This window comes from Oxyura jamaicensis, chromosome 4, assembly GCF_011077185.1.
Source record: "Oxyura jamaicensis isolate SHBP4307 breed ruddy duck chromosome 4, BPBGC_Ojam_1.0, whole genome shotgun sequence".
In the NCBI taxonomy this organism is placed as follows: Eukaryota; Metazoa; Chordata; class Aves; order Anseriformes; family Anatidae; genus Oxyura; species Oxyura jamaicensis.
The window spans coordinates 15,606,446-15,626,579 of NC_048896.1; the positions used below are offsets into that span (position 1 = coordinate 15,606,446).

The following is a 20,134-nucleotide window of genomic DNA, read 5'->3' on the forward strand; positions in this document are numbered from 1 at the left end:
TGAAAAGAAACATCAAACCCTTGAAACATTTGACGTGGTGTTGTTGCAGAAAGCGTTAATCTTAATTTTGTATAAAATGCTGTGAAAGGGATCCAGAAAATCCTGTGCTCCCATGCAAACCACCTTTGGCAGGGAGTGCTCAGCAAAGGCTTTCCATCTGTTTTTGTGGTACAGAGCATCCAGGGGAAGGTGGGGGAGAGGAAGGCTTGCTGACTCCCAACACACTGCTAATCCTAGCCAGGGAGCAATTAAGGCAGCATGCACAGAGCCATTTAGCTTGTGCGTTCCTCAGTTCTGATCAGCTTCCTTCTCTTTAATTCCTTAGAGTTACAAGTGAACCTCTTGATGCTTTTCTGCCTTATGGGATCCGGAAAGCTATTGCCCTTATTTAATTTAAAACCTTCTCCTGGAGCTGCATCCTGGAGAGATTTCCATTTCTGTTGAAGTCAATGTGAGGCCTATGTGCACTACAGTCTGAGGCTTAGGTGTACTGCCTATCGGGTCACATATCCCTTTTCCTTTCTAGTTCAGAAAAGTCTGTGCTAGAACAACCACTGGCTGATAAAACTGGCTGAGTATCTCTCAGCACAAAGAGCATCAGGAAGGATATCTTGTTCATTTGTCTCTGAACTGCCTGGAGTTTTTGCCGTTGCGTACTGTCAGAATGGGACATTAACCAGATAAAATACTTCATTCCGCTGCAGATTTTCCTAAGCCAACTGCAAACAACAAGGCACTTTAGAAAAAAATGAAACCATTTTCTAAGTGCTTCGAGCAATACACGTTTGAAACCTAACTTTAAAAATCAGCATTCCTGCTGCAGTACTTTGTATTGGCATAGTTATCAATAAATCCCAATGACATTTCCCTTACTGTAAAAAGGACACTGGCTTTTAGGTTCAAGCTAGTGTTTCCTGAAGCCTTAACTGGTTGTTTTTTCAGAGCTAAGACAAGCGGATAACACTTGAGACTCAGTATTTTGGGAAAGGTTTTATTTTTAGGATATTTTATTTTCATGCTTATATTCTTAGTCCAATTTCAAGAGGAAATGGGCAAGCAAGCTTAAGCCACTGCCCTGGGTCAGTTAAATTGTGGAATTTCTAATTCACACGCATGAAAAAGCCAGGAAGTTCTCCCGCTATGTCAGCTTGCCCCTACAGACTTGGGTGGCAGGATACATGTGAGCTTAGCATGACTGTAGGACATGTTGCTCGCTAGTGCAAGAAGTAAAATTCTGCAGTAAAATATGCATGAAGTAGTCTAAGGTCACACATTCCTTGCCAGAGAGCATCAGTCCCCTTGATTTACAAGTGAAGTGTCCACACATCTTTACTGTACCAGCTTCCCCTTTGATAGGCACTACTAACACAGGCAAGGCTTTAGCATTTTCTTTTTATACAAGGAAGATTTTTAAGCCTTGGTCCCTGCTCTTACCGCTAACACCTGTGGAGGCCTTTTAGCATGCCTTCACAGTATAACCACTCGGGTTTCTGTGCTGTGAGGAGGTGTTAAAACGCTCCAGCAGTGAGTAGTATATTTTGACAACTTCTTCCTATCAGCGTCCTGCTGTGAAGGGGATGGCTGCAGTCAGGCAGCATGCATCTTAACAAAGAGTCAGAGCAGGCAAGTTTCTCCAGCATGTTCTCAGAAAACTGAAGACTCCGACTGACTGGGGTCTCATTTTGTGTTTACTTTTCCCTAAAATTCTTCATCCTTTTGAAATGGCCAATGATGTGGGGAAAGAAAAAAAAGACTACCAGGCCATTAGAGGAGAGGAAACATACATTGTTTTATTACCTTCCCCCAGTATCTGTATTAAACACACATTTTACTGAATTTAGGGCTAGAAGTTGCTCCTAGCTCATCAGGGGCAGGCAAACCCCTGGCAGTGTTTTACCATCTTGAATCAGTTCACTGATAGAAGTGTGCAGATAAAGTACAGTCTTCCTGTGTCCACAATCAGTAACTGCACTGTCCTAACAGAAGATGCTGAGAAGTGACACGGCTACAGAAACAGAAATCAAGTCCTCTGACATGTCCCCTGGGGTGCGGTATGGCAGCTTGAAAGGCCTAGGGGAAGGGTGAAACATTTCTACAGATTCGGTCATTCCTTGAACAGGGGCAAAGTCCTCAGAATCCCACCCTTTTCGATTGCATTAAAAATAATACAGGTTAAAAACAAAGAGCCTAAAAACGTTATCTTCGGAAATACGGAAAACCAAGACTGATGCACTTCATAATGCCTTTAAACACTTGCAAGTCCTCATTTCAGTTCCAAAGAAGTTTCTTTAATAGTGAAGGAGAATCCAGCTCCAGCTGTACGCTGATGCGTCGTCTTCTCAGACGTGACCTCCTGAGTACATCGCTTGGTCACCCAGTGGGGCACTGATAGGGCATGCGTTGGCACCGTGTCCGAAAATTGTTCTTTTGAGGAAGGGTGCTGGAGTTGTTAGCGTGGTGTGGTCAGGGGGCATTCTGTGGCTGGCATGTAAAGGGTACAAGAGCTGCCCACTGGGAGGTGGAGAACTTGAGAACCGAGCTTCTTCAGCCAAGCCAACGACAGGAAGAGATGGGGCTAGAGTCATGCAGATGCTGCTGGTCTGAGGGCCACTACTCAGGGAGCTTCTGGTGGCAGAGCTGGAGCTGGAGAGGCGAGAAGGAAGATCGGGTTCTAGTAGCCAGGTCTGACCAGGTGCAAGTCCACTTTGCTGCTCCTCATCCTGGGATTTTAAGCACTTGCAGCAGCAAATTCCAACACAGGCACCGCCAACAACAAATGCCACAAACACAGATCCAACAAGAAGGAAAGGCAGGTACATGGGTACTGAAAATGGAAGAGTGACGTTAGTCAGCCTTTCATTCACGGGGTATTGTAGGTTATATTCTGTTGTTCTTAAGGTGTGCACCAGGGAGCAGGTCAGGGCAATTTTACTCTAAAGTTTTGCTAGAGGAGAGCAAAAAAGACCAGAAACTGGCAGCCTTGGGAAAAGCCTGATATACATGGCATCAGATGAGTCAGTCCTATAGCATCTGCCATTTGTTCCCATGCAAGAAACGTTGCAACATTCAGCATTCATGTGAGCCAATACTCAGCATCACAGCTACGGTTCACTTGTGCAAGATGAACAGAGCTACAACATACAGCTGTATACTGTAGGTTTTATTTTTATACATATACACACACATAAAAATTGCCATTGGTTTGTATGGGATCTGAGGCTACAGCTATTCTTACAAGCCAGAAATTAAGTCAAATGCATTACTTGGAGGCAGCCACATTCATTTATGGTTGAAACTGGTTAGCAACAAACATACTCCACTGGTGCTAAAGCGCCAGAGGTGTTACCAGACTACTCTGTTAGCAGCTTGGAAGCTTTTTTAAGAGTAGGACCAACAGAAAAACACCTTGAGTAAAGCCCCAAGCTGTCGTGTCTTCCCAGGGAAAGTCAGTGACTGGCTCTGGCCCGTGCAGGCACCACAAGAAGCCCTGTACAGGTCTCCAAGCACTTCGACTGCAATGCTTCCAGCTCCCCAGGGCCCAGCAGCGGCGTGTACCCAGCTGGGGATAGCCCTGGAGGTCTGAAGTTGAGAAATGATTTTGATGCCACCAAGGTAGGCTTGCTATAGGGGATGCAAAGAGGACGGCACACCTGATCTGCCCTCCCATCTGCAAGGGGCACGGCAACTTACCTGGCACCGGGGGCCTGGGGCTGGGCTGCTGCTGCTGGTCCCCGGGGCACCGTCCCTGGTCCAGGCGGGCCTCCCTGGCTGAGCAGCAGTAGCGCAAGGTGCAGGTCCCGCAGCACAGGGCAGCCTCCGGGCTGTCGTAGCGCTCCGGGCACTGGAAGCCGTGGTGCCAGCGCTGCAGGCTGTCAGCCCAGCCGTGGCAGTACTCCCCCGCGTGCCCAGGGCTGCCTCGCAGGGCCAGCAGCAGGGCCAGGAGATACCCCCGTACCATGGTGGGGAGCCCACAGCCTCCTCTAGCTGCTTGGACCACTTCTGCCCTTCTGTTTTTAAAAAATGAAAGGCGCGACCCCTAAGCACCTAGAGTCCAACACTCCCAGCCCACCAGCTGCCCGCCAAGGCACTGCCGAGCTCCTGTTTCAGGAGGTTTTATCTCTTGGCTCATGACCCACCTCTAATCCCCTCTCCCTGCAGCAACAAAGAAGGACCCACTAATTGAAAACCATTTGCAGCTCCACCTTCCTCACCTCTGTCCTTTATTCCCGCAGGGAGCAGCCGCTGGTTCCTGCTGGAAGATGGCACATCTCTCACACGGGTAGGCATTTCGACTAAAAACGGCAGAGTTATTAGCAAGGCTAAAGAGTGCGGGACACAAAAAGCCCAGGGCTATCCCGATACCAAGGCTTCATTCGTGCTGAGACTTGTAGAGTAGCTGAAGGGTCATGGGTGGAAGGCGAGGGACTGAGCTGGGCACAGTACCTGATTACAAGTGAGAAATTGAATTTCAGAAGCAGAAGGAAAGAAAGTACAGGCATCACCAGCTGCCAGAGGGCTCCTAGGTGTAATTGCTGCAAATCGGTAAAGACTGATCAGAAGACAAGCAGTTTTACAGAGACCCCATAGCAGCACAGGAGTGGCAGTGACCTCTTCATCTTTCAACTAGAGATAAAACCAGACTGTGTGTGGATTTTTCTTCTGACTTGCTCTGTGGACGGGAACTGTGTCTGAAGCAAGGCTAGCCTCTGCTTAACTGCAGTGAGGACGAAAATTGTTGTTAATTGACCCCTTTGAAGAGCAGGAAGTTAGGGCGCTATCTTTTGGACCAATATCCTGATAAGCTGTAGCAGTATTTGTATCTTGCTTGAAGACGCCAAAATGCATTCTTCACTGTACAGAAAAGCTGGTTCCTGCTCAGTGTTTTGGAGTCTTGCCATGGATTGTGGAGGGAGGCTGTCCAGTGATGCAGACTTTTGGAAACACTTGCTCAAAATTATCTTCCTTCTGATAATTTTTGTTTCAATATTAGATAACAGCTTCCACATTTATGCTTTATTAATGATTTCATAGGTTCAGTTGAGTTCCAATCTGCCGAAGACATCAGCACTCATCACCTTTGCCAGTCGGTTACCTTTCATGCATCACTTTTTAATTGGCTTTTTGGCATACCTGGTTAGAGAGATTCCCATCTTTTCAGAGATGTTAAGTGAAATTTCTGTTGAGAACTAGAGACTTTTCCAAATGCTGCTCAGTGAATTGAGATCTGTCTTTTACCCTGCTGTGTTTCAGCTCTGCAAGTGTAATGCTGCCTGATTTGCACAGGACCTAATCCACGAGCATCACCTAGAAAACACCAAGCAGCCCCACCACCCTTAAAAAGACAGCCGGAGGTGAGTGATACGCTGTGGTGGGCTGGACTCTTAAAGTACTGAAGCGATACTTTAAGCCCAAAGCTATATTTACCCAAAGGCAAATTCTAGCTTACCCACACATTCAACCTCAGCAATATTAGGCCAAACGAACTACTAACTTTATTATTTCTTGTGGTGGGGAAAACAACCGCAGAAAGGCCTTAAACATGCACGCAGCACTTCACAGAGTTCATGGGAACACAGTGTACCTCAGAAACGACAACGGGATGCAATCATTTCCTCCCATCTCCCCCATTAAAGCAGTACAGGGACTCCTGCTGAGTCAGGTTTTCAAATGCTAAGAAATGCGTGAACTTGTTTATTGCATTCGACCTTTGAATGAAAGTTGCCAGTGCATCATTTCCTCTCTGCATATACACTATCTTTAACTAAGGGCCATCTCGTACTTTTTCCTGCGTGGGATTACATTACCTCAATCAGCAGGGATAAACTCTTGAAAACTAAACACAGAGCTCCTGGCGAGGTCTCTGCGTCCGTGTGTTTGTGCATCTTCCAGGGGGCAGTTGTTTCCTGATTCAAAATCTCTCCCTTCGGTTGCTCACAGACTGCCCTGTGTTGCGATGCCCGCTGAACTGCAGCGGAAGCAGATTCACTTATTTGTGTATAAAAATTGTATGTGCTTCTGTAACATAATGTGTGACCCGCTTCGAATCTCGGCGGGATAAAAAGCACTACCATTAGGATGCTGGTTGCGAACTACGGGAGGAAAGCGTTGTTACGTTCCTGTTCTAATGCCTTATGTTGTCACTCTCAGCTTTCTCAGTCTTTTACCTGCCAGGGTGACATTTTTCATGCCTGTACTTTGAGGGCTTTGGGGAAGTTTTAAACAAAACCACCCAGCCTATTTTGCATGAGAGGACGGCAATGATGATTTCCCATTATTAACAACAACAAACAATCTTGTTTCCTTTTCTGAGTATCCCTGCAGCCAAAACAGCTTGAGCTTTGAATTTAGAAGTTGCCATGGAAATAGCCCTTAGAGAGAAGTCTTTTTTTTCCGTGTGAGGGTTGCTTCTCTTATTTAGGGAAATGTACATTCCTCTTGTGAATTTTATGTGGGCAGCAAGCTGATTGAAAATTCCTGTTATCCTAAGCAGAAAGTACAAACTGGAATCTTCTTAATGTGCAGCTGTTTAGCCTTCCCCACAGTACCATTGTTCAGCATCACTATTTTATCATCTATTACAACATCCAAGGTTGAACTCAGCCCCCAGATTTCAGGTATATTCTAGCCATTTCCTAATGCCAAGTGAACATTGAAAACAGAAGAAACAAGCGGGGAAGTAATCCCTCTCAGCTAGCAGGAGCCCAAAGCCCGGTGGTTTAACCCTGTAAGGCCTCCTCATGCCACGTATGCTGCTTCCCTCTGACACTAGGTCAGTCAGCACTGTGCTGCCTGCTGGCACGGGGTGGGACCAGGCCCTAAATAAAATCCAGGGAAATACAGGAGGCACAATAAGAACGTTCTCTACTAGCGTCTGCCCTGCGGCAGCAGGCAAATGTCTCGGCCAGCATGCCCGTAAGAGCCCTACATGCAGACAAATATCTCACTGCTTCCTGCTCGAGGTCTTTGGGATGTGTCTTTGTTGCCCTGCAATAACAGCTCTTTGCAATTCATGAGTGTGGCTCCTGAGTAAATGCTGCCTATGAGAAATTGTGCAAATATCCTGACAGATAGCCGGGCACGCCGCATAATGTGTATCTGCCTCTCTACATACTTTATTCCTACCATGCTTGGTCTGCTGTTAGCTGCGAGGCAGGGCCCCCTCTGAAGCTCATCAATCTTCAGAACATTTCGAGGGGGGTGAGGATGTAAGGTGCTGGCCAGGGAGCCTCGGAGGAGGCAGGATTCTGCTGGACCACTCCACATACAGCACCCTCCTTCTCCCTGATCTCCCCATTGCTCCAACGCACACTGAAAGATTAACCCAAGAGAGAAGGAGCCAGTTCAGCGGGAATGGCTGGTCGAGAGAGGTGCGGAGGTGAAGAAACAGGAATCAGACCTGTCTCAGCCAGCAAACACCTAACGAGCATGGGGAGACAGTAGGCAGGGAGCCAGGCTTGAGAGAGCGGCATGGGGAGCCTCCTGGGTCTGAAAAGCAAAGCTGTCTCGGTGATACCCTGCCGACGGGCAGTTCTGCTCCTTCTCACAAAGCTGTTGAGGCGCCTCCTAATTCTGGCACTGTCTAAAGCAGACAGGTACCTCCCTACAGCAACTGCCTGCTAACTGCAGATTTGTCCTTTATCAAGAGTCCCTTCGTTAGTAATGAGGGTGGGACTGCTTTATTGCGTTATAATTAAAGGAAGTGGAGAACGCAGGAAAATAAAAGACAAATTCAGGATAGAGCAAGAGGCCCGTGTGCCAGGATGATGGGTAAGCACACATCTCCCTCTGCACGTCGGTATCAGAGGCTGGTTAGTGAAGGGGACAAGAGGCCATGCTGAGGATGCTAACAAAATCCATGCCCTTGTAATGAGGAAGCTACAGGGGAAGCTAATATAACAAGGTAAAAGCAGCAGTATCAACTGCTTTCTGAAGATGCAGTTTTAAGCCTGATGTCAGGTTTTCTTTGTCTGCCCCTGCTTGCTGCTCCCTGAGTGTGGTACCAAGGCCCCCTTACCTCAGTGGTAAAATAGCTCTGTAATGTACAGGCTTGCGTGACTTCATCTCTTCTGTAAATGCTTTGGACAGCTTTTAGGTGAAAGCGGACTGGAGAATCAACAACATAAGGATCTGTGAAAACGCAGCCTGCCTCTGAAGAAGAAAAGGAGCAGACCTGTAAGCTTGTTCGTTTAAGAAGGGACACAGTCTTTGCATGTTTTATATAGCAACAGTGACGGCCTCATAGCACCCTTTAGTGCCGTGTGCTCATGTGGGCAGTGTCCTGCTAACACGTGGCTTTACTTTATCAGCGTGGTACTTTATCATGTGTGGCTTTAGTTTATCGCAGTGCTGGTAAGAATGTCAGAGCAGGCACCGTGCAGAATCAGAGGGCGCTACCTGGAGTAAGCAGCTCTCCTTAGGACCAGATTTCTCTCCAATTTACTCAAATTTGTCAGCTTAGGGTTTTGTTCATGTTAAAGTGAGCTGCAAATTTAACTGAGCTTCAATTTCAGAAACGTACACGAAGCTTCCACAAAGAAAAAAGAAAAAAAAAGAGCAAACATCTTCACATTCTGTTTTCAAAGGCGCGTGTGAAAGAAGACACCTCCGTCTTTGATCAGTCTGCACGGTTACAACAGTTGTTGCGTGTATCTAACGCAGCCCCAAACAGGCTGCTAGGTGAGCCACATGTACTGTCACTAGTCACCAAAATGCCTAGTAACAAAATGCCGGTGTTTAACATTCTCGTTTTCTAGGTTGTCCCCTCTTTAAAAACAAGTCCAGGCAATATTAAAACCAGTCGGTGCTGTTCGTCCTCCTTGGAAAACAGAGTGGGCCAGGGGTGGCTTACATTAGGGGATTTAACACCATTAGTCCTCTTGGAAGGCTAATTTTTTGACTGGACCAGGAGTTTTCAGCAGGCTTCAGTAAAAATCCAGGCTGTAAATTTTCCTTGAGTTAGACATTGACAGCCCCTCTGCTCCTGGTGATTTTCCTTCTTTCCCTCTTCCAGCTACATGTCTGTTTTCTCCTTCCCCAAGAGCCAGCCTCATTTCTGCACTTTTCTACCACAAAATAAATCTTTTGAGAGAGAAAATTTGGTGTTCACCTGTTCCCTGCTGGGCTCTGCCCTCTTGCCTGAGTCCCCCCCGTCAGAAATAGGCTGGACGGTCCAGCAGCCTAAAAAGACAAGTGGTCACTAGAAAAAGGAATGGCAGAACTTATCGAGATGGTGATTTATGGAGCTGTGCTTTTTGAACGCTGCTTCAGCCTGAATGCTCTTGATTGTTCATATACAATAGGGCTGATTTTCAAGAGGGGACGAGCCCTCACAGCATCGCTGGGAGTCAGCGGGAGCTGCAGGAGCTGCAGGAGCTCCGTCTGGGCAAAGATCAGGCCCAGGCGGTGCTGAGCAATGCCGCGTTGCACACTGAGCCTACAGATCAAACACAGGAAGGGTTTAGCCAAACTTTCATTGCCAACTCAAATCACAATGCATTTGGAGCTCAAACAAGTCTGGTAAGTTTTTCTTTCCTTTTTTTTTTGGATCCAGCTGCGTCAGAGTTCACAAATGGATTAGAAGTCTGAAACGCTGGCAATCTCGCAGGAAAACTTGCTCTTAAAATCTCCCATTCTGAATTGGATGAATATCTGACCTCTGGGGCTTTTATTATTTTCTGTTGAGTATTTCTGCAGCAGGCATTTTCTAGCTAAGTATAAAAGACTGCTAACAGAGGCTTGGCATTTATATCTGAACTGAAGACACTGAAAAATATCCTGACAGCTTGAATCGTGCTTCATGAGCTTAACTCAAGGTTTTCATGGGAGTTTGGGCTCGTCAGAGCATGGTCAGGAATATGTCCTGATGGGGTGTCCATTAGGCTGTGGAATATCACTTTCATTTGTATTCCTGCGCGTGTATTACCTAACCGCAAGTGAAGGAAACTGCTAGGTGCTGTATAAAATAATACAGAAATAGTTTCTGCCCTAATAGGCTTCATATAAAGCATTCGGACTGAGGGAAGCACATGGAGAGAGCAGGACTCTTGCTCAGCAGTGAGTGCAGCTTACCTGAGGGCTACAGCTGGCAATTTGTTGTGAGCATTTAGTTAAAAGGTCCTCCTCTCAGACAGGAAAATGGAAAGAGCCCCCAAAATATATATATATAAACAAACAAACAAAACAAAACAAACAGGAATTTCACTGGAGTTTTAACAAACTGGAAGTTTGGACTTGGAGGGAATTGGAATGAGCATTTCCATAGCAATTGAGACACGGTAGAAAAGGGGAAGACTAGTCACAAAGGTTTTGAAGACTGGTTGAGGAAAAGGCTGTGAAGATTCATAAAATAAAATAAACTTATTCCTGATAGAAAAGTTAATAAGGAATCAGGAGGGAAGTCTCAAAGAGAGGGGTAAGCAGACAGAATAGGGTTATATTTATCCAGGTGGTAACCATAACAATATGTTGGAAGTCTGGCGGTGCTTCTCCTAAAAACACTTGAAACACTGAAAATAGAGACAAGCAAATTATTAAATAATATCATGCAGGAACCCATCCTTCATGGACATTGAGGGAAGAAGATGAAAGAAGGTAGATGCCCTTTTACATCTCTTTCCTTTTTAAATCTCTATAGGAGCAAGGCGGTGTAGAGAATCGAGGCTTGGGACCCAGGAGCTGGAAATTCCAGATTTTATTCAATCCCAGAGAAAGAAAGTCATATATAGAAAATGCGCAGAATAGAAAAGAGGTAATCCATTGAAAAATGCCACATCGCTGAAGAGTTTTCAGAAAAGAGTTATGGCACTTGATGACTGACCTCGAACAGGTCACCCCCAGTACTTGGACTTGTTCTGCAGTGGCTCTGACACTTGAGAGAAACCTTATATGCCATCAGCCCCTTATCTCTGCTTTGAATCCGCTGAGACCATGTGCCTCTCGTACATCCACAGTGGAAGTGGCTTTATCTTCACTGGCTTGTGGTTTGGGCACCACCTGGTCCAATCCCTATTTTTAATCCTTTTTTATCATGATTGCCCTGGCACAATTCGTCACAGCATAGCACTGGGGTAGCCTGCAATAACTGGTGTGGATGTCTCAGACGAATGAGGGATGAATTTGGCTCTAGTGGTCCAAAATGTCTTGACACCAGCGGGGTGAACCCTTGGCTGTGCAGTACTTCTAGATGTGTGACCAACACATGGCAGATCAGGGAGGGACAGCAGCTGGGAGCGTGCTGAACTGCAAGCCACGGCACGTGCAGCAAAACTGATCCTTTGGAATTCAGGCACAGGGAAATGTCTGAAGAAGATAAACAGGAAAATAACCAGTGAATCAAACTGTTATCTTCACAGAACCCAAACCTTTCTAGACATTTAGAAAAGTTCAGCTCACTCAGTACTTTTACTATTTTACCTTTCTGCTCCATGGCCATTAAAATAAGAGCTGAATAATTTCTGAGTACAGACTGTGAGAAAAATCTCAAATGATTTTCTTCAGACGGGATCTTCTGTGAAGCTATTGTATTCGCGATGGCAATGGCGGGCGTCCTGTCAATCAGAAGCGCATTTTAGTAAACAAATCATAACCTTTTATTCCCTATTACCTGACGCCTGATCACCTCCCCTGTTTCCTCATTGGCTGAGTGCTACAAGCTACTCGACGCTCCTCTGTACCATATATGTATAATTTTTCTTTTTTTCAACCCTTTAATTTCTCCTTTCTTATGTTCTGAGAACTTGTGATCTTTGTTTTACTGTTCTCACCCTGCTCATCCTCTTTTCCTCAAGCTTCTCCCTTATTTTGGAACAGTGAGGCCTTCTCCTGTCCACTTACCTACTTAGCGTTTCTCCTTGTCATGGCTACACAGCTACCTTGGAATAAAGAAAAATAATTCTCTGCTGCAAAAACACAGCTTTGTTTCTCACAAGACAGAAGCAAAGTGGCCACTTCTAGCTGTCCTCCCGTGCCCAGGGAACAGCAGAAAGTGCTGGAGAAACAGGGTACCCTCCTGCCCCTGTTCATTACCAAGAGGTTCAGGTCATTTATAGAGATGTTGATATTTCTGGATGCTTAATCAAAGCCAAACCTCAAGGTGAACCTCTTTCAGTTTGACCATTACTTCTTATAAGCAATGTTTTAATTTCCATCTAATGCCTAGAAAAGTCTTTCATTCTCCCCAGCTGGCATCAGAGATAAGGGACTAAATCCCCCAGACATTACGACATCGAACGGTTCTGTCATGTGTTACTTTAGTCTCTTGCTCAAAGTCTTTCCCTTCCCCCTGACTGATCTGAGATATAATGCAAAATAATCAGCGGGCAAAAGAAGGGAAGCAATTTAAAGTGTGGCTTTGAAGTTCAACCAGTCTTCTGGGCTGCAGCCCTTCATTTCTGCAGCCGTCTGAGAGCTGTCTGTCCTCAAGGGTTAACTCAGGCTGTTGGGCCAGCCTTGCAATGGTTTATGTATGATTACAGTAGGGAGTACTCTTAGGATGCACCAGGAGTTGGTTGTGGGTTACAAAAACTAAACTTGTACCAATTGCTGGTCCTTTTGCCCCAGCTGAACTGATTAATAACAGGATGGGCTCATTCACACTGTAACTTTGCAACCTTAATTATTCGCCACAGGCCCATGCTGCTCGTCAGTTACAGCCCCAGTAGTATGGCCATGTCCACAGAGGTGTATGACAGAGGCCTGACCTTGTCCTTAGGCCCCTGCCACACACACAGGTGTGTGCAGAGCTCGCCAAGGCAGAGCTTACCTGGACCCTAGCTCACTTCTGCTTGAGCTGTTGATGTTCTTGGCATAGTATCCATCCCTTCGCTGCCTTCTGCCATTGACTCCCAGCAGAACCTCGAGGTAAACAGGACTGCTGCAAGCAGATGCCTGTGGTCCCTATGGCCAGACAGCAACAACATGGCAGAAGCCTGAAGAGATGTGCCTCTTTTCTATCAGAGATGATTCTGATCTTATTTCTAAGCAGTGCAATCTTCTCTGTGTTCTCTTCCACCAGAGGGTGCCAGTGATTGATAAAGCACCAGCCCTGGCAGCCGCTTGCAGGGGATCAGAGCCCCCTGCGTTCCCGGGGCATCGACTGGAAGAGTGCAACACACAGAGCTGACAAAATTTGCTTTTATTTTTAGCTCCCTGACAGGAAGGAGAGATGCTGCATGTTGGCAGAGTTCAGTAGAGCCGACCACAAAGCTGCAGTGCAGGCATGGAGATATTCAAGAGAAACAGGCAGGTCCAGCCCCATTTTCTGTTCCAGCAATCAGCTGCACACTTGCTTGCATACGGTGAGAGGAGAAGTGGTCACCAGAGCATCTTCAGAATGCACAGCTTGCTTATAGCCATTGGTTAAGCTAAAGTAGCTCTCTGTATTCCTCACCAACCTTAGCATTAAAACTCCTCTAATGGTCTTTTTCAAGATCCCCTCTTCAAACCAAGGGACAATTTAAGAAGCCATTTTCCTCACCTGAAATAAAACTTTTCAACTTGATTAATTATCAGCTGAAAGTTTGGTCTAAAATGACAGAGTTTGACAGAGAAGAGAATCGTGTTTTTGTTGTTGTTGTTGTTGTTGTTTGTTTGTTTTCCATTTGACATCTGTATTCACCTCTCCCATTAGCAGCAGAGACTAATTTTACTACATTGTTTTCTGTTGGTCTTCTAGGAGGAGCAAAGCTAGGCAACACCAATCTGGAGTCTGCTTTGTCTTGCATGATACCAACGTATGTACTACATGAATTTCAAATGCAAACCAGCAGAGCAGTCCCTCCCTTGTTTTCAGGTCAGGCCATCGATCATTTTCCTAGAGTCCCACTAAAAGTAACAAGGTTCCACAACTGAAATATAGGGCACTATTTGGTCTGCATATCTTCATCACCTACTAGTATCTGGGCTGAGTGTGCAGAAAGAGCCCTGCAGAGAGAGGTGAGTCTATTCCTTGTTACCTAGGCAAGCGTGATGTGCACTTACTGACACATAATGAATGTAGAACAAGATTTTATTTATCTGTTTATTTTACAAAGTCACTTTTCAGAGTATAGTTCCATTTCAGTATTGTAACAAATTCATGAGATCTGTTGTGAAGTTAGTCAGAAATAACCTGATGCGTAGACAGTCTGGTAGGATGTGGAACAGGAAGACATGGCAGAGACAAGTGGAATGGAAAGACTAAAGAACCAATCTTCAGCTGCTCAAGGGAGGCATATGTCATATATGAATTAATTTTTTAGTCTCAGCTGGGTGACATTTTCCCAAATGCAGAAGTGTCACCAAATGGAAGGATTCGTTGTGATTGGCTCCCTCCCCAGAAGAGGATATTGCCAGTAAGGGCTGATGACATGTTAGGTCAAGACTGCGCTGCACTGTTGAGCCTTGAGACTGAAATAAGGTCTTTTGCAAGCCGGGGTTGTGTTTACAGAATGGTGTGGGGGCAGTTTGTCATCTGCCTCTGACACAGAGCAAGTCCTGAACACATTAAAAATTGTTGATGTCATTTCTGACACAAACAGCTGGTGTATAAATCTTCAATTCTGCCAATTTTTCTTTCGATTTAGGTGGTTGAACTGAACTCAGGGCTTTTAGTTTCACTAATTGAAACATACGATTGATAATTTGTCTCACAATGACTACTCAGAGTGGACCTTGGTAATTTGCTCGAATCTCTTTATAGGATCCTGAAGTCAGAGAAGCCAGAAGCAGAAAAGCATCCATCCATTTCAGAGCTGATATCGCGGCTCCTCGTCTAGATGTGTCACTGGCATCTCTCGGTGGGCTGGCACCCCTTGCAGGTAACTGAAGTAGCTCCAGCTTTGTTTGGCAGCTTGAACCAGCCCCAGCAGCTGCTGGGGATGTGGCTAGCCTGGGGTCAGGACATCCCTCCTTGGCCATAGCAGGGGAGAGAGAGTGTTCAGGAAAAGAAAATTGTAAAAAAAATCCATACAAACAAAAGAGATGTGGTAGAACATCTTTCCAGCACATGACTGTTTCCTGCAGCACACTGCCTATTGCTCTCCTAGTCATCTAAGTATGACAGATGAAGTTTGTTACGCACGGTGACTGAGAAAAATTGCTGGTTGTCAGAACATCAGCAGCCAGTAAAACAGATACATTTATTTACTTCCAAATTGCAATGTAATCTTAGTTATTGGTAAATCTAGTGTTGTCCAACCTGATACTCTCTGTGGAAGCATAGCCTATGGCCTTATAGAAGGGGTGACAGCTCAGCATACTGATGGTGCATATTAAACTGTCCGTGAAACACATTGATGTATTGCTGCACTATTTCTTAAAGATTTGATGTTCTTCCTCTCAGTCTTAAAATAGCTCTGGCTTGAGGTCTTCTAGTCAAAAGCAATCAACAGAAAAAATCCACAAACATGTATATTAGAAAAGTATAACTGGAGAGTACAAGGAGGGTAAGAAATTATTCATAATAATGGAAATAATAGAATCACTAAAGGGAATATCAGCTTTAGGATTCTGAGGTTCAACAGCAAGGCTAATCTTATGGAAACTATCCCTACTTTTGCGTCCCTCTCCAGCCTTTCTAAATGTAAGTAATTATTAGACTTAACCTTAATTGAAGTTAGTCTTCTTTTGAGTAGGAGGTTCAACTAGATTACCTACAGAGGTCCCTTCCAACCTTGTTTTTTTTTTTTTCTTTCTTTCTTATTCTGTTCTGCGAGCAGAACACCTGATACAGAGACTGAACCTACACACTTAGTAACTTACCAGGAAATGTGGAACAGAATTCAGATGATCAGATGCTGACACCTGGTTCTCAGCCCTGTAGGTGAGGTGAACAGAAAAAGAAGCAGATTTTCAACCTTCACACAGTATTATTAAACAACTTGGAACCATATAAAACAGGATTCTAGCAAGAGTTAGACAGGAGAAGAAATAGCCCTTCTTGTGCTCCATTTGTGACCAAGAAGAAGAAACACAAATTTAGATGCTCATCCTTTTTGCATGGCTGTGAGTGGCTGCCATCTGGATAAAAAGAAGTCTGTCTGCATTGTTAAGCAGTATACCTCAACTATGGCAGAACTGGAGATACAGGCACGGCTAACAGATTAAACAGGATAAACAAAGGTAACTGGTTACTTTGGTTACTAAATTCTTTTATTTCCTTAAGAGGATTTAAATAACAAGAAAACCAATACAGCTCACTACATACAAAGGACTTCAGAATTCCCCAGATATATAATTTCATCAGGAGAAATGGTGATAAAGACAGTTTCATTCAGAGACTCTCAATGAAAGGAGTGACATCTGAAATATATAGATAGTTTATTTTATTATGATTATACTAGGCTGGCATTTATGTAGGCAAAAGAACAACTTCAGGCTTCCGTTTGGAAAAGAAAGACTAAGATGGAATAAGATCTTGGCTATGCAAATATCTGCAGTTTAATGAGAACTCAGTATAAATGGTTTCACAGGTTTAGTTATTTCCATGCTGGGATCTTTCCATCAGATTGCTCAAGCACTGCTGGAGAAGTTGTGGGAAGGAAGATCATTTCTGCAACCTTGTACACCAAGAGCCTGGGCAGGCTAAAACTTCTGTTTGGTATTTTATTTAATCTTAAAAATTGCAGAGCGATATGTAGCAAATGATAAATGTTATCAAAGCATTTCTCACTGAAGTGAATTTCTTGCCACAATGAGAAACATTAAGTTCTCACTGCAGGGGAATTTCTTAGGAACAGGTAGTGCCAAAATAGCTCCCTAAAGGAGCAGAGTCTGTCTAGCATCTGAGATGTACTGAATATTGAAATATTTATGGGGGAGATAATTATGTGTTTTAGGAATAAAGGGTGAAAGATGAGAAATCCACAGCTAATGTACAAACTGCTTGGTTTTCTGTCTTGTACATGTATGGTCTTGTGAAAGGGGGGTTGATGAAGAAAGAAAAAAAGGAACATCAATGTCACGTGATTTTGAACATCTATGTAGGAGGATTTAAAATTCATTATTTTTATTTTTATTTTTTTTTCACTCAGTCCAGTTTTGTTTCTGATATGGTCATATGCCTGTCCTCTGATCCTCCCAAGCTTCATTCACTAAAGATGCATGTGGCACAGTGCACAGTGTATCCTAGAGCATGATAGCAAGAAATTAGCAATGCACTGACTTAGGGGAAACTCTGCTGCAGAAATGTGAAGTGAAACAAGGGTAACAGACTAGCTTTATTATACAGATCCTGAAATCTGAAGAAGATCCATGCTATTAATCTCCATGAAAAGAAACTTAGATTTTTCCCCAATGTGGCTTTGATTCTCAGTTAAAATCTTCATCCATGGGCTGAAAGGTCTTTTTTTTGTTTGTTTGTTTTGTTTTTTTAATACAGGCTGCATTACAGCCTCCACCTTATTCTGGATGGCATAAGGTGTCATTAGCATGACAAAGTAGTAGTTGCACAGATTATATAATGTATAAAAATGAAGAATTCTACCTTGAAGAGTCAAGGCTAAATTTTCTGTTGCATATCTTGCTAAAACACTACTACTACTATTACTACTAATAAAGTAAGGACTTGTTTTTATAATTCTTTTTCCAAGCTCTTTTCTTTTTGCCTAGGCAGATATCTAATGCATTCATCCCACTGCTAACGTTGTGATCACTGATGCGAGCACACGCCTAACTCTTCCCATCTTTTTACTGTAGGAAGTTAGCAGCACTCCTGCCTGCTCAAGAAGGATTAGCTCAGTAAGGGAATAGTAAATAGGGGGAAAAATATGCCAAAGTTCCCTAAGTTGAACCATCTGGGTACCTGTTGTGTTGCCATTCTGAATTTTCATCAGGGCTATTTATTATTAAAGAGGAAGTGTGGGAAAAGCGAGAAAAGGGAATTGTTAGTGTTTATTTTCCGAGAATGTAAGTGTAAACCAGTTCTTAGAAACTGGAATGGCATTATCCAGGGGCAACGAGGTTCTGCCTGCGGGTGGGTGATGCAGTGGGCTTTTCAGACTGATTTGTTATCTTGAGTTGAGGGTGATAGCACCAGACCGGGGGTGGATGAGTAAACATGACAGTTTCATGAGTAAAAGTGGAGACCTGTATCTGATAAGTGCTTTTTGTTCTACAGTTTCTGGTGACACTACAGGCATGAGCCAGCTGGCTGATGTTTTATTCACTGTGCAGGTTTTTTTTTTTTTTGTCTGAGGGCACAGCATAGGCACCATGGACTTCAGTTCTACTTGTTGGTAGCTAAGAGCACAAAACGTTTCCAGAAAAATTGCCCTCTATTTAGTTTGCTCTTAGGGTGTCCTTGAAATCCTTTAGTAGACAACCATATATTATTTTTTCCAGATCACTGTAGAGAAACATCCATGCTTCATCTTCCTACCTAGCGCCTTTAATAGATACTGAGTCAGTGCTAGGCAGGGCTTCATCACTGGGCAGTATTGTCCAGTGGGCTGATCACACCGTTCATCACCGCTGCTTTAATTCCATTGCTCTTCAGCTGAAGCAATCTTGCAACGCCTAAGTTAAAGAGATGACTGAAGAGACTCAATTCCTTGCAGCAGCCCCAAAATTATGATTGCTTTCTTTAACAACAACAAGAAGACAATGCTAAATGCAGTGCACCTGCCTGAACACAGAACAACGTGTTTGGTCTTAAGAGCGTGGGGTGCACAGGAGTAAAATTTTCCAATCCATTCACATGGGGCTGGGACTACTAGAACAAGACTGGCCAGGCCACATAAAACCAGTTAGCATGAGATGGTAACTGGTGTGGATGGATGGGAGGATTCCTCCAGTGCTGTGCTACCCTGTATAGGCCGGTAATGGTGCTGGCAAAGTCTCAGGCAGAGCTGGGCAAAGGACAGCAAGGATTGAAGAGAGGACTGGAGCCTAGTCATGGGGAAACTGCTGCTTTTTCCTCCCCTTCCCTTTAATCCTTCTCCAATGTTTTTTTTTTCAGCTTATTTCTGGAGGCACTTTTGAGTCTTTCAGCAGTGTAGAGATGGCACAAAGGTTCTGGGCTGATCTTCTTTGGAAATGTAGTCTAATGAAGCACATTAAAATTTAGAATCAGTGCACAATGGAATAGGCAAACGTGGCTCATGAACAATGGACTTCAGAAAGGTAAAGAATCCTCACTAGCAGAAGGTATCAGTAGGCTGTTGTCTGAGACACAAAGAAAAATGTATATGTTCACAGAAAGGTTTGGGCTGGAAGGGACCTTAAAGCCCATCTGGTTCCAACCCCTTGCCATGGGCAGGGATGCCTCCCACTAGATCAGGTTGCCCAAAGCCCCGTCCAGCCTGGCCTTGAACATTTCCAGGGATGGGGCATCCACAGCTTCTCTGGGTAATCTGTTCCAGTGTCTCACCACCTTCATAGGAAAGAATTTCTTCCTGATACCTAATCTAAATCTACCCTATTTTTAATTTAAAGTCATTATATTCATTTTGCCTTTCCCTGAAGTTTGCCATTGTCCCTACGCTTAAACCACAGAAGAGTTCACCAGACTATATTATAATTCATATGCATAAATATAAAGTCATCTTCCTGTCATTTGCTATCACCCAGTGTGTTTAAGCACTCTACACATCGCTGATGACAAATAACCTGCAATTGTTCATCATTGTTCCCTAGGGTGCATTCCCTGACAATGGGATGACTCAACTCAGTCATGTTGACTAGATGAACATGATTTCACAATAAAATAATCAGTCACTTTTTAAAAAAAGGGCAAATCTATGCATCCGCTTGGAAGAAAAAAGCAAACTGCTGCCTAAAATTCCTTTTATTTACCATGGGAAATGATGCATAAGTAAGGTGATTAGAACTGTAATTAAACAACAGAATCAATCCACAGATATGCACAACAAAAAGAAGGAGGCTCAGAGAAACCGTGTAGAACAATCCTGAAGTACTTTTTCCTCTCTAAGCCCTAGGGACATCCTTCCTTAATTTGATCTCAAAGAAGCTATCTCCAAAAGCCCCTCTGTTTACCCTTGGATGAAAGCTAGGCCAGAGGTAAAGGTCTAGCTACTTTTCCCACCTCAAAAGATACTGCATCTATAGTGCATACACAAATGCTGGAATTTGAGCTTCATTACAAATGGGGGAAAAAAAAAATAAATCTAAGTACGGCAGGGCAAAACCCCAGAGAAAA

At 44.2% G+C, this 20,134-nt stretch overlaps 1 long non-coding RNA gene across 1 annotated transcript in view; it reads left to right on the forward strand.

The window, feature by feature from the left end:
- Positions 1-8,348, forward strand: part of LOC118166254 — a 31,833-nt gene extending 23,485 nt beyond the window's left edge. Inside the window, exons 3-5 of the long non-coding RNA XR_004750405.1 lie at positions 4,233-4,279; positions 5,251-5,351; positions 8,093-8,348. This is a non-coding gene — a long non-coding RNA (uncharacterized LOC118166254). The remainder of the gene's footprint in view (positions 1-4,232; positions 4,280-5,250; positions 5,352-8,092) is intronic.
- Positions 8,349-20,134: the final 11,786 nt, after the last annotated feature.